The 12,406-nt window shown below is 43.2% G+C and overlaps 1 protein-coding gene across 24 annotated transcripts in view; it reads right to left on the bottom strand.

Moving 5' to 3' along the window:
* LOC135516331 (receptor-type tyrosine-protein phosphatase delta-like) overlaps positions 1-12,406 on the bottom strand; it is a 606,705-nt gene that overhangs the window by 339,889 nt on the left and 254,410 nt on the right. For all 24 annotated transcript variants that reach the window (XM_064940532.1, XM_064940530.1, XM_064940540.1 and 21 more), the window contains one exon: positions 1,878-1,922. The gene's annotated coding sequence lies outside the window, so the exon portion shown is untranslated. The remainder of the gene's footprint in view (positions 1-1,877; positions 1,923-12,406) is intronic.

Here is a 12,406-nt window from a genome sequence, read left to right as displayed (position 1 = left end):
CACCTCTACCTTACCTGACACCCTAGACCCACAATTTGCTTACTGCCCCAACATATCCACAGATGATGCAATCGCCATCACACTACACTCTGCCAAATATACCACCTGGACAAGTCAATACTGTTCATTGACTATAGCTCAGTATTCAACACCATAGTACCCTCCAAACTCATCATTAAGCTCGAGGCCCTGGGTCTGAACCCCGCCCTGTGCAACTGGGTCCTGGACTACCTAACGGGCCGCCCCCAGGTGGTGAAGGCAGGAAACAACACCTCCACTTCGGCGAGCCTCAATACAGGAGCCCCACAACGACGCATGCCCAGCCCCCTCCTGTACTCCCTGTTCACCCATGACTGCGTGGCCACGCACACCTCCAACTCAATCATCAAGTTTGCAGACGACACAACAGTATTAGGCCTGATTACCAACAATGACGAGACAGCCTACAGGGAGGAGGTGAGGACACTGGGTGTGTGGTGCCAGGAAAATAACCTCTCACCCAACGTCAACAACACAAAGGATCTGATCGTGGACCTCAGGAAACAGCAGAGGGGGCACCGCCCTATCCACATCGACTGGACCGCAGTGGTCTGCAGGCTATCCAGAGGGTGGTGCGGTCTGCCCAATGCATCATCTGGGACAAACTACCTGTCCTACAACGTCCGATGTCACAGGAAGGCCAAAAATTACAACAACCACCCAAGCCACTGACTGTTTCTCCCCAACATCATCCAGAAGGCAAGGTCGGTACAGGTGCATCAAAGCTGGGAAACTCCCAGTACAGAGATTTAGCGCTACACTATTTGCCTTGCATGTATTTACAATCCTCTGTCCCATGTAGCTCAGTTGATAGAGCAAGGCACTTTCAATGCCAGGGTTGTGGGTCCAATACCCACAGAGGACCAGAATGAGAATGTATGCACTCACTACTATAAGTCACTCTGGATAAGAGTGTCTGTTAAATGACTGTAAATTACTTCCAAAGCAGATGTTAAGGCAATCAACTATGTTAGATGTAAATCTGTTAGACAAAGTCTTAGTGGTTTAATGTTTTGAATAGCAACGTAGACCGTTATCAGAGTTGTGGAATGATCCAAACAATACGTAAACAAATGTTAATTCAAATGTTAATTCAACTCGTCTCAAACTTGTGCAGTCTCAATATGCTGCCCACCTAATTCTTCAGAAGTCCGCAACGCAATCCTGCCAGCCACTTCATTCCACTACTTCATTCTTCTGATATTCCAAATACATCCTCTTCACCAGCCACATCCCTATCCAGTCTATCTCTCCTAGTCTCTCTCCTCTGTGACAGTCTCATCACGCTCTATCAATCAGGCTTCTGAAGCCTGGCACACAGCACAAGGCACGGCCAGTCTGGCCTCATCAGAGCCAGTCAGTCTCCCTCTCACTCTCTGTCTCTCTAAAAGGCTTGGCTTGGCAGATACAGACTTTTCTCTTCACTAACCAAGGGAGAGATGGCAGAACAATGATCCGAGCTGAGACATCTGATTTGGGATTGATTCCGTTTCAATGTAAGAGATTGATTGGAAATTATTTCAGTGAGGACTATTTTATATGTTTCTTTTCAATTCAGAGAGAGACTATTTATTTCGGTGTAAATGATCTGAAATGACTGATTTTCAAATGGAATTAATCCCAATCCAAAAGCTAACTGAAATCATAATGAATTTATTGTATTGTTATACCCATTGTGGCTAATCTATTGTCCACACCTTAACAAAATGATGGTGTGGGCTACCAGTGGCAGGCTTGTTAACCTACTCAGGCAGCTCTGGGACTCACTGTATGGACAGAATGGCTCCAAATTGACAATCACATTTCAACACACCACCACATCCATCTCAAACTCTTACCTCCTCTCAAGCCTCATCCTGTGGTTGTTGTCTCAGGAAAGAGAACTGGAACGACATGAGAGAGAGAGAAAATATTAACATTTTTGTAATTTAGCAGACACTCTTATACAGAGCAACTAGGGTTAAGCTCCTTGCTCAAGGGTACATCGAAATCATTCTAACCTAGTCAGCTCAGGGATTCAAACCAGAAACCTTTCATTTACCGGCCCAACGCCCAAAACATCTATGACTCAGGAAACATAACATCTTGTCACACAAATACTATTATTAATAAATCATATCATCATATTTCAATGTTGATTTGTTTATGGAATTAACCATAATGTAACAACAAAACAATGTCTTATCATTGGCACCATTTCGGTGTCAAACTCCCGCTGGGTAGGTAATACTACTTAGCAGAAATATTGATCAGCTTTGGGGCCTATGATGAAAACACATGTAATTACATACTCCTTCAATTACAATTGTGAGATATTCAGAAAATATGCTATTTACTGTGCCGAACAGAGTTTGTCAGGCTATTTCCTGCTAAATGCATTAGCAGATGCTGCAGTGCCCATACAAGCCTGTGGACTAATATTCTTGTAAATGATTAGCTGCTTATTGAACCAAAGGAGAAATGTGCTTTAGGTTGTTCCGACAAAATGACTCATAATGAATGATACAATTATTTTGTTTTGCCAAATTGGGTGCACCCTAATTTCAGTCATCATGCTTAAGACATCATGATGGTGGTGGGTTTAATTGTATGAGAAGGACCTCCTTGAAAACTGTGGAAACTGTGGCGGACATGAGTTGCCATGGCAAGACCACTGATTTGAAATGTATGAGTGCAGTTCTTTTAATTTCCCCAGGAATTTTATGATCATTGGATTAATCATATCTAAGATGTGAATGTTAGTCATAGCTGAGAAATCAACCTGAACTTCTCATGGCCTGAACCTTCTCAGATGTCTGCATTTGCATAAACCACTGCTTTCAATTACTTTAAATACATTTCACAAGTAGGGGAGAGCGGGGTAAGTTGAGCCGAAGGGGCAAGTTGAGCTGCCCTTGTTTCAGGAAAACATAGACCAGATGAATAATTTTACCAAATATTTAGCAACAGGTCATAATTTCAAGAAGTATGTGAAGGAAAAAAAACACGTGGAAAAAGTGGTAAGCAAGTTAGATTTAAAAAAAAAGATCTCCACCAATTCAAATACATTTTTTTCGTGTTAGAACATTTATGATGCTTGTATCTAAACCAAAGTGAAATAGTTCTATACATCAGTTGGGATCTCTATTAGCTTCAATATGAGGTCCTAAACCTAGCATGAATGTGCATCCTTGTAGCTGTGTGGGCAAATATAGTACACGTTTGCCTCTGGGTAAGTTGAGCCCATGATTGAGCTAATGGAAAGTTGAGAGAATTGAAGTGTTTGCAAGGCATTATTGCTGGGATATGAGGTAACAACAGAGCCTGGAGAATGTTAAAAGTGTTTCAAAAAAGTACACCATGTTTGTTCGGTGTTAAGCGTGTGTTATAAGACACTTCAAATTATTAAAATACAAAAATTGTTTGGTATTGTATTGAATTGGGTTTGGGAAATAAAGATAGACATGGTTTTAAAATGGTAGTGGTAATATTTTATTCAGTACAGAAATTTGTTGGTGGCTTAACTAGCCCTGTCATGCAGCTTAACTTGCCAAGACACCATATTTTTTGGACAAGCTATGCTTTCAAAACTGTAACGTTTACATACATTCTGACCATTCCCAGTGCCCCTGCACATCAAATCAAATCAAATGTATTTGTCACATACACATGGTTAGCAGATGTCAATGTGAGTGTAGCAAAATGTTTGTGCTTCTAGTTCCGACAATGAAGTAATAACCAACAAGTAATCTAACCAACAATTCCAAAACTACTACCTTATACACACAAGTGTAAAGGGATAAAGAATATGTACATAAAGATATATGAATGAGTGATGGTACAGAGCGGCATAGGCAAGATACAGTAGATGGTATTGAGTACAGTATATACATATGAGATGAGTATGGAAACAAAGTGGCAGAGTTAAAGTGGCTAGTGATACATGTATTTCATAAATATGCAGTAGATGATATAGAGTACAGTATATACGTATACATATGGGATGAATAATGTAGGGTATGTAAACATTATATTAGGTAGCATTGTTTAAAGTGGCTAGTGATATATTTTACATCATTTCCCATCAATTCCCATTATTAAAGTGGCTGGAGTTGAGTCAGTGTGTTGGCAGTAGCCACTCAATGTTAGTGGTGGCTGTTTAACAGTCTGATGGCCTTGAGATAGAAGCTGTTTTTCAGTCTCTCGGTCCCAGCTTTGATGCACCTGTACTGACCTCGCCTTCTGGATGATAGCGGGGTGAACAGGCAGTGGCTCGGGTGGTTGTTGTCCTTGATGATCTTTATGGCCTTCCTGTGACATCGGGTGGTGTAGGTGTCCTGGAGGGCAGGTAGTTTGCCCCCGGTGATGCGTTGTGCAGACCTCACTACCCTCTGGAGAGCCTTACGGTTGTGGGCGGAGCAGTTGCCGTACCAGGCGGTGATACAGCCCGACAGGATGCTCTCGATTGAGCATCTGTAGAAGTTTGTGAGTGCTTTTGGTGAGCCTCCTGAGGTTGAAGAGGCGCTGCTGCGCCTTCTTCACGGTGCTGTCTGTGTGGGTGGACCAATTCAGTTTGTCTGTGATGTGTACGCAGAGGAACTTAAAACTTACTACCCTCTGCACTACTGTTCCATCGATGTGGATAGGGGGGTGTTCCCTCTGCTGTTTCCTGAAGTCCACAATCATCTCCTTAGTTTTGTTGACGTTGAGTGTGAGGTTATTTTCCTGACACCACACTCCAAGGGCCCTCACCTCCTCCCTGTAGGCCGTCTCGTCATTCTGGGTAATCAAGCCTACCACTGTTGTGTCGTCCGCAAACTTGATGATTGAGTTGGAGGCGTGCGTTGCAACGCAGTTGTGGGTGAACAGGGAATACAGGAGAGGGCTCAGAACGCACCCTTGTGGGGCCCCAGTGTTGAGGATCAGCGGTGTGGAGATGTTGTTGCCTACGCTCACCACCTGGGGGTGGCCCGTCAGGAAGTACAGTACCTAGTTGCACAGGGCGGGATCGAGACCCAGGGTCTCGAGCTTGATGACAAGCTTGGAGGGTACTATGGTGTTAAATGCCGAGCTGTAGTCGATGAACAGCATTCTCACATAGGTATTCCTCTTGTCCAGATGGGTTAGGGCAGTGTGCAGTGTGGTTGAGATTGCATCGTCTGTGGACCTATTTGGGCGTTAAGCAAATTGGAGTGGGTCTAGGGTGTCAGGTGGGGTGGAGGTGATATGGTCCTTGACTAGTCTCTCAAAGCACTTCATGTGCTACGGGGCGGTAGTCGTTTAGCTCAGTTACCTTAGCTTTCTTGGGAACAGGAACAATGGTGGCCCTCTTGAAGCATGTGGGAACAGCAGACTGGTATAGGGATTGATTGAATATGTCCGTAAACACACCAGCCAGCTGGTCTGCGCATGCTCTGAGGGAGCGGCTGGGGATGCTGTCTGGGCCTGCAGCCTTGCGAGGGTTAACACGTTTAAATGTTTTCCTCACCTCGGCTGCAGTGAAGGAGAGTCCGCATGTTTTGGTAGCGGGCCGTGTCAGTGGCACTGTATTGTCTTCAAAGCGGGCAAAAAAGTTATTTAGTCTGCCTGGGAGCAAGACATCCTGGTCCGTGATGGGGCTGGTTTTCTTTTTGTAATCCGTGATTGACTGTTGACCCTGCCACATACCTCTTGTGTCTGAGCCGTTGAATTGCGATTCTACTTTGTCTCTATACTGACGCTTAGCTTGTTTGATTGCCTTGCGGAGGGAGTAGCTACACTGTTTGTATTCGGTCATGTTTCCGGTCAACTTGCCATGATTAAAAGCAGTGGTTCGCGCTTTCAGTTTCACGCGAATGCTGCCATCAATCCACGGTTTCTAGTTTGGGAATGTTTGACTCTGTACGAGTACCCCTGTATATAGGCTGTATATAGGCTCGCTATTATTATTTTACTGCTGCTGTTTAATTATTTGTTACTTTTATTTTCAATATGTTAATTATCTATTTTTTTACTTAACACTTATTTTTCTTAAATCATTGTTGGTTAAGGGCTTGTAAGCATTTCACTAAGGTCTGTTGTATTCGGAGCATTTGACAAATACAATTTGATTTGATTTGATATATATCATCTTGAAATATATGTAGATATATTTGATAGAAAGAATACTATATTTCCCTTGATGGAGTGATGCTGAAGGTAAAAAATGACTCAACTTACCCAACTCTCCCCTAAACAGAGGATGGAAAAAAAGTGGTTACGCAAGTGGGGTGGGGGGTGGTTAAGTCTGGGCCCTCAAATCCTGCCTGAAACAATACTGTTGGTTTCTTAATTACCCTTTACTTTGTTCACCTGATAAGCCCTGTCCATACTAACGAACACACATACTGAAAAGTAGAACTTGGGGATATTAGGGGACGGCCATTTTGATGTGGCAAGAAATAAATAATTAGGATCCGATTTGGCCCTATAATTATAACATTATCACAAAGATAATGTTAAATGAAAATGAACAACGTTTTGATGGATACCTTTGCCAGAAGATAGCACAGAGGTTGGGTTGGCCGAGCAAGGAAAAAGACAAAACAATAATAATAACAATTGCAGAAAAAGTGACAAGAAAGATATCGGCACAGTTTCCTGTCCGGGGCACAGCCATATTTCATTACACAGCATTGAGGCTTAGGATGCAATCAAGCATATTTAGCTGTCCTCGTCTCGGCCCAGAGCAATTATTACTCCCCGTTTTACTGTGCTCTGCCATGGGGAAAATGAAACTAGGTACTTATCAACTCAGTGCATAGACAAGTGACTGGGGCGAAGGCAGCTGGACAGGACCCGAGCCATAGGTTACCTTTGAATCCATTAGCTTTGTAACATCAGCACATTGGTGAGATAGAGCCATAACCATAAAAATGGCACCCAAAAAGGCATTGTTATTTGCATTAATATTGGACGAGGCCAAACAGAGAGAAAGATCAAGAAGGGAATGTGAGGGTTTATGACCTGTGGCAGCGCTTCACTGTCTGCATCTCTGAAATATCTAGCCCTACACTTGTCAGGCTTTGTGCCTGATTATATTATCATGGTTGGCGATCAATGGCACTACATCATCCCTCAGCCCTAAAGGCAAATGTGACACACAGGCTTACTATAATCTGACTACCGGATCGGTGCTCTACCAGTTAAAGTTCTTGTTGATGATATTTCCATTTTGAGATTTTGCCATTAAGCGTTATAGCAGTCTATCATGTAAATGTATTTTCTTTTCAGTTTGCAGAGAAGACATATCAAAACATTTAGCATGTCATTTATATTTGTGATTTTATATAGTTATGTACATTGTAAGTGACAAAGTAAAGTGGCATTTTAGCATACCTAATTTTGAAAATCACTGACATTTGAATTTGAGTAGTATACACTGACAGAGCAGAGTGGACAAAGAGCAAGGCCTAAATGACTGGTAATTTGTGCATCGGCCACCACAACAGTATTAAAGTGGGCAGGTGCATAACTGGAACTATGTCAGTCAGTGGCATATCAGAGTATATTTAAGACATCCCCCCAGCTTCATCCCTCCTTCATAACCTGGTGTAATGAGACCCCTGATAAGGGGTTTGAGAAGATCCCGAATGTAGGAAGTCTGAGGTAGTCCAGGGAAACTCACAGGCCTTCTCTATTAAATCTAGTCAAATTAAACCCTTCTCAAAGGTTTCTGAGGGGACCTGCAGTGAACAGGCAGAGACAAGGTGAGGTTCTGGTTTAATCTCTGAAGGTACTTGAGAAACTCCACCACTTATTTCTGTTGGCGTTTGCAATATATGGACTACGCTAGCTTGCAGAGTCCTCCAAAATACATCACACCCCAGAAAAACATGACTTTGGCATTCTTTGGAAGTTCTGATTGGTATTAAATCAAACCAAATTGTATTTGTCACATGCGCCGAATACAACAGATGTAGACCTTACAGTGAAATACTTACTTATAAGCCCTTATACAAATAGTCTGGGTAGCAATTTGATTAGCTGTTCAGGAGTTTTATGGCTTGTGGTAGAAGCTGTTTAGAAGCCTCATGGACCTGGACTTGGCGCTCCAGTACCGCTTGCCATGCGGTAGCAGAGAGAACAGTCTATGACAATTTTTTAGGGCCTTCCTCTGACACCGCCTGGTATAGAGGTCCTGGATGGCAGGAAGCTTGGCCCTGGTGATGTACTGGGCGGTACTCACTACCCTCTGTAGTGCCTCGTGGTCGGAGGCCGAGCAGTTGCCAAAGCAGGCAGTGATGCAACCAGTCAAGACCTCTCGATGCTGCAGCTGTAAAACCTCGATGCTGCAGCTGTAAAACCGACTGTCTTGGTGTGCTTGGACCATGATAGTTTGCTTGTGATGTGTACACCAAGAAACTTGAAGCTCTCAACCTGCTCCACTACAGCCCTGTTGATGAGAATGGGGGCGTGCTCAGTCCTCCTTTTTCTGCAGTCCACAATCATCTCCTTGTTATGATCGCGTTGAGGGAGAGGTTGTTGTCCTTGCATCACACGGTCAGGTCTCTGACCTCCTCCCTATAGGCTGTCTCATTGTTGTCTGTGATCAGGCATGGTGTTGGAGTCGTGTCTGGCCATGCAGTCATGTGTGAACAGGATGTATAGGAGGGGACTGAGTACCCACCCCTAAGGGGCTCCTGTGTTGAGGATCTGCTTGGCGGATGTGTTACCTTCCCTTACCACCTGGGGGCTGCTTGTCAGGAAGTCCAGGATCCAGTTGTAAGAGGGAGGAGTTTAGTCCCAGGGTCCATAGCTTAGTGATAAACTTTGAGGGCACTATGGTGTTGAATGCTGAACGGTAGTCATTCTCACATAGGTGTTCCTTTTGTCCAGGTGTAAAAGGGCAGTGTGGGATGCAATAGATATTGCGTTATCAGTGGATCCGTTGGGATGGTATGCAAATTGGAGTGGGTTTAGGGTTTCTGGTATAAAGGTGTTGATGTGAGCCGTGACCAACCTTTCAAAGCATTTCATGGCTACAGACGTGAGTGCTACGGGGTCGGTAGTCATTTAGGCAGGTTACCTTAGTGTTCTTGGGCACAGAGACTATGGTGGTCTGCTTGAAACATGTTGGTATTACAGACTCAGACAGGGAGAGATTGAAAATGTCAGTGAAAACACTAGCCACGTGGTCAGTGCATGCTCGGAGTCCTGGTAATCCGTCTGGCCCTGCCGCCTTGAGAATGTTGACCTATTTGAAGGTCTTACTTACATCGGCTGTGGAGAGCATGATCACACAGTTATCCGGAACAGCTGATGCTCTCATGCATGTTTCAGTGTTACTTGCCTCGAAGTGAGCATAGAAGTTATTTAGCTTGTCTGGTAGGCTCGTGGCACTGGGCAGCTCTCGGATAATATCTTGAAATAACTTGAAAAATAGAATGATTTGAAAAGGTGTAACTTTGCATTGGGAATTTTGATCCGTATACTAATGCAAATCCATGTTACATGTGGTTACGTTTATGCTACCTTACCTTTAAGTATCTCTCCAAGAAAACATACCATGATGATGGAAAGTAGACCCCAAAATATCAGAATATTCCATTGATATTGTGGAGCTAATGGTCCTTGTTTAATCTAGAGGCACCGGTGCCAGCCGAGCGCATTAGTATCCATCTGGGGGGACTTGTGTTCTTTTGGTGGCAGTATTTCTCCCTTCCGAATCCTGTCTAGTTTCTGGGCATCCTCCCCAAACCCATAACTCAAAACTCCCCCTACTCCCCAGCGATTGGGCTGTCATAATCATCAGCATTATACTTCCTCAATGGGCCTGATTTACAAATGTGGACATGGTAGCTGCACGGCACCAGGAGTAAACTCAGGGCTATCTCCTATCTCCCAACCCATTTGTCTTCATACTCCATCACTATGAGGACTACTGTTAGTGAACCTGATATTCCAAACAGCATTACGAGGACGTATGACATAAGCATTCTCCAAAAGCGGTATACTGTAGGTCTACCTTGTGAAATGTTGAGGTCTGTTTCCTATCACCCAACCCATTTGTGTCTACTCCATCATTATGATGACTACCGGTTGTGAAGATGAGATTCCAAACAGCATTATGAGAACATATGAGGTACAGTAAGTATGTTCACAGTAGGTCTCCCTTGTGAAACCTTGACTTTGTTGACCCAGGAGTGTGGGATCCAGTTCCTGGTGTATCATTTGCATAACATTATATTTTTATGATACAAATATACTAAGGTCATCAATTTGGAATATTATCCTAGAAATGGGTCATTATCATCTAAATTGTATTCCTAAACTCACAGAAAACTGTTGCAACTGTGGCTACAAAGATAGTCATTTGTGCTGTTTATCCAAGGCTATGTTTGCATTTTTAACAATGCATTTTTTGACAACATACATTTATGACACATTATTTTGAATGCAATATTCAAAAAGACTTTGATCATGGTTGAAAAGCCTTTGGGTAAACCCATGACCCTTTCTTCACCCCCCTCACCCATACAAAATGTAATACAATATCTCCGATTAGCCTGTATTTACCCACAGTTCTGGGCCTCTTAAATGATAGGCCGCATAAATATAATATAACACACACACAATAGCATTTATATGTGGCTTCCAAACCCCTTGTAGATACTGTAGCTTCCCTCCGGTTATCACTGTTTGAATTTGGCCAGCATATTAAAAGCACTTGGCATATACGGGGGAAGACTGAAGAAAATGTATTTATGTTGAGAATATTTCTCTAGAAAGATGGGGTTCTTAGCAAAGCCTCATCTTAGCAAACATTTTTTTTATTACTTTTCCTTTTTATGAAAAATAACATTCCAATGTGAGAAAAGAAATGGAAATGGACTTTAATCTACTCAGCTTTCACCAGGGATAGCTTGGGATTGGACTGTTATTTCGTTGGACGGTGTATACCATGTGTATCCCGTACATATCACTAATAGAACTTGAAACTTGAACGTGTTGAAGTATGTGTTGCAGGCAAGTCTGGCAATACAAAAACAGTACATGGAAAATGCCATCCATACACAACTGACAGCTTCATTAAATTCATTCATTAACGAATAATGGCAACATTGTTTAGTCGTGAATGAATGAATGATCCAAATCAATCAGATCAGATCAATGCAATAGTCAAAAGAGGCTTCCCCTCCGTGCAAGTCCTTCTAAGGGACCTTTGAACATGTTGCTTTAAGCCAACTTTGTCTTTAGATCAGTGGAGGAGAACGAATGAAGACAAGGTTACGACAAAATAACTACAAGTTTGCTTCCTCTAGTTCCTAAACGGCACAGCTAGTAGAGCTAAACAAGGACCTTTAGAGTTGAAGAATATTCTTGTGTCATAAAACTGCATTGAATTAACTTAAGTGCACACTGAAGAGGTGTGTGGTCACTTGGAGACAGTAGTTAGTACTCTCACTCAAACACTTGTCATTTCAAACCCTTGTAATGTTGCACCAACCCCATATTTCCAGGAATGTTCATATAATGTTATTGAATGTATCCAGAGTATACTCAGATTTTGTCATCAACAAATGCGATGAAAAGTACGGTAAATGTAAAATGCACATAAAATCAACAGTGTAATGTTTGGATTCAGCCTTGTGTCAGGTGAACTGTGGTGCCCTCACCTTTGGTCTAATAATTTCCCCATAATATCCAAACTGTTCCCTTACAATTGCTACCATTGGTATGCATATGCTTTTCATATTTATTCTATAAGAAACATTTCAATTTGGCCCTATACATATAGGCCAATTCCCAGGGGGGTAAAGTGTTAAACACACAGATGCATATGTGCACGAGCATGCACCACACACACCTAAACAAAATAAAAATGTGTCCTCAAGGTATGTCCCATTTCTGAAATGCACGTCCTGAAAAGAGCTGCATTGGCTCGTGTGTGTGTGTGTGTGTGTGTGTGTGTGTGTGTGTGTGTGTGTGTGTGTGTGTGTGTGTGTGTGTGTGTGTGTGTGTGGGTGTGTGTGTGTGTGTGTGTGTGTGTGTGTGTGTGGGTGTGAGTGTGTGTGTGTGTGTGTGTGTGTGTGTGTGTGTGTGTGTGTGTGTGTGTGTGTGTGTGTGTGTGTGTGTGTGTGTGTGTGGGGGGGGGTGTGTGTGTGTGGGGGTGTGTGTGTGTGTGTGTGTGTGTGTGTGTGTGTGTGTGTGTGTGTGTGTGTGTGTGTGTGTGTGTGGGGGTGTGTGTGTGTGTGTGTGTGTGTGTGTGTGTGTGTGTGTGTGTGTGTGTGTGTGTGTGTGTGTGTGTGTGTGTGTGGGGGGGTGTGTGTGTGTGTGTGGGGGGGTGTGTGTGTGTGTGTGTGTGTGTGTGTGTGTGTGTGTGTGTGTGTGTGTGTGTGTGTGTGTCCGCCTCTTCTGGCACTCCTCA

The sequence above is a fragment of the Oncorhynchus masou genome, chromosome 27, assembly GCF_036934945.1.
Source record: "Oncorhynchus masou masou isolate Uvic2021 chromosome 27, UVic_Omas_1.1, whole genome shotgun sequence".
In the NCBI taxonomy this organism is placed as follows: domain Eukaryota; kingdom Metazoa; phylum Chordata; class Actinopteri; order Salmoniformes; family Salmonidae; genus Oncorhynchus; species Oncorhynchus masou.
Note: the sequence above shows the minus strand (reverse complement) of the source record. Positions and strands in the feature narration are given on the sequence as shown.